General features: G+C 47.6%; 1 pseudogene; it reads left to right on the top strand.

Moving 5' to 3' along the window:
* The first annotated feature begins 1068 nt into the window (after positions 1-1068).
* Positions 1069-2220, top strand: part of LOC132832969 (zinc-binding protein A33-like) — an 84866-nt pseudogene continuing 83714 nt past the window's right edge.

The following is a 2220-nucleotide window of genomic DNA, read 5'->3' as shown; positions in this document are numbered from 1 at the left end:
TGTCCACAATATATATCAGTGAATAGAAACTGGGGACCAAGTGTCGTCTTTTACCAATTTGTGGGGAGTACAATGTTCAGGGGTAGGGTGTGTTGTGAGGAAGGTCTAAAACGGCTTCTGAGGAATTGTCAGGCTTCATGAATGGGCAAGAATTTCCTGGATAGATCATAATGTGGAGAACTGTGAAACCATGTGGAGAAACAAATTTGCAGGGTATGTCCTAAAGGATGAGATTGAAAAGTACAGGTGTACAAGTGGGACCTCGGTGTCCTTGTCAATAAATCCCCGAAAGCTTTCAAGCGGGTGCAGAATAGAATGAGGAAGGCTAAAGTAATGCGAGTGAGCCTTCATTACAAGGGGATCTGAGTACAGGAGCAGGAAAGCTTTGCTTCCGTTGGATAGGAGTTCAGTTAGCCTGCATCTGCAGTACTGTGTGTATATTTGGTCTCCATATCGGAGGAACTATATGATTACCATCCAGGGAACACAACGAAGGGTCACCAGACTTATTCCTGGGATGGCGGGACTGTGTCCAATGACGAGAAACTGGGCAAACGGAGCCTGTATTCCCCAGAGTTTCGAAAAATGAGAGGCGATCAAGCTGAAATGTACAAAATGCTTAAAGAGGTGGACAGTGCCGCTTCAGGTCAGACATTCCACCCCCAACAAACCCCCCCCTCGACACCCCCCACCCGGGCTGGAGATTCCTGAACCACGGCCCAACTTAAATATAAAGCGGTTCTCACTTCTGTCTGAAATGAGGAGAATTTTGAATTCACTTGGATGGCTGTGAATCTTTATAATTCTCTGCAGCAGACGGGCGTGAGAGATCACTATTTCAGTATGTTTCAGGAAGGAGGTCACAGATTTGTGATTACCAACGGCATCCAGGGTTATTGAAGTCGGGAGGGTAAAAGGTACTGGAGTAATCGATCAGACAGAATCATGTTGAATGGTGGGGGCTGAATAGCCGAGACCAGTTCCGATTTCCTGTCATCAGTCTCTGAGTATTGCAGTGAAATTCCTCGGGGAAACGCTGAACTGAACGTGTTCACCAGCGCCGGAACATTGAAACTGAAAGCGGTTTGAATCAGGAAGTACTGAGGGCGAACATGGCTTCCAGACAGCAGGGAGAGAGTTGGACCGAGGAGGCAGTTTGTCCCATTTGTCTGGATTTCTTCACCGATCCGGTTATACTGGAGTGTGGACACAACTTCTGCCGCTCCTGTATCACCCAGAGTTGGGAAAAGAAGGAGATAAACTCCTGCCCGGAATGTAGAGAGGAGTTTCCTGAAAGAAACCTCAGGGTAAATCGGGCGTTAGCGAATCTGGCCGAGAAAGCTCGAAAATTAAAGCTGGATCCGAAAGAGAAGGAAAATAAACCTCACTGTGAGAAACATCAGGAAGATCTGAAGCTGTTTTGTGAAACTGACAAGAAATTGATCTGTCTGATTTGTAGAGATTCGCGGGAACACAGAGAGCACCGCTTCCTGCCGATCGATGAGGCTGTTGAAATCTACAAGGTAAACATTGTATTTTGTCATCGATATTTCGATCAGCCAGTTCACACCACTCTCTGAGACGACTGGAGCAGGGAAGCAGAGGCAGTAGCTCGATCTCTGAACCACAACTGCTCTCCTGTAAGTCTATTGTTCTCGGAAATACTTTGGAATGGTTTTGTCACATTTTATGAATTCAACAGTGGTTCAGTGGTTAGCACTGCTGCCTCACAGCGCCAGGGACCTACCTGGGTTCAATTTCAGTCTCTGGCGCCTGTCTGGGTGGAGTTGACACATTCTCCCGGTGTCTGGGTGGGAGGCACGCAGACCTCCCACAGCCGAAATGATGTCCAACGCAGGTGAACTGGCCACGCTATATCGCCCCCAGTGTTAGATGTGTTTGTCAGGGGCAAATGTGGGGAGATTGGTCTGGATGGGTTACCCTTCAGAGGATTGGTGTGGACTTGTTGGGCCGAAGGGCCTGTTTCCACACGATAGGGAATCTAATCATATCGTTATTTCCCAATTCCAGGATCAACTGAAATCTTCCTTAGATTCTCTCACAGAGAAGAAATCGGCGGTTCTCCAAACGGAACTGACCCAGAAACGGAAGATTTCCGAAGTGAGGGTAAGGTCTCCCTGTGCTGATTCTCTGGGATCTCGGTTAGTTTTGTTCCCTTTACCGCGGGACATTAATGAGGTTTCACATTTCATTTGGTAG

Source organism: Hemiscyllium ocellatum, chromosome 35 (genome assembly GCF_020745735.1).
Source record: "Hemiscyllium ocellatum isolate sHemOce1 chromosome 35, sHemOce1.pat.X.cur, whole genome shotgun sequence".
NCBI classification, from domain to species: Eukaryota; Metazoa; Chordata; class Chondrichthyes; order Orectolobiformes; family Hemiscylliidae; genus Hemiscyllium; species Hemiscyllium ocellatum.
Note: the sequence above shows the minus strand (reverse complement) of the source record. Positions and strands in the feature narration are given on the sequence as shown.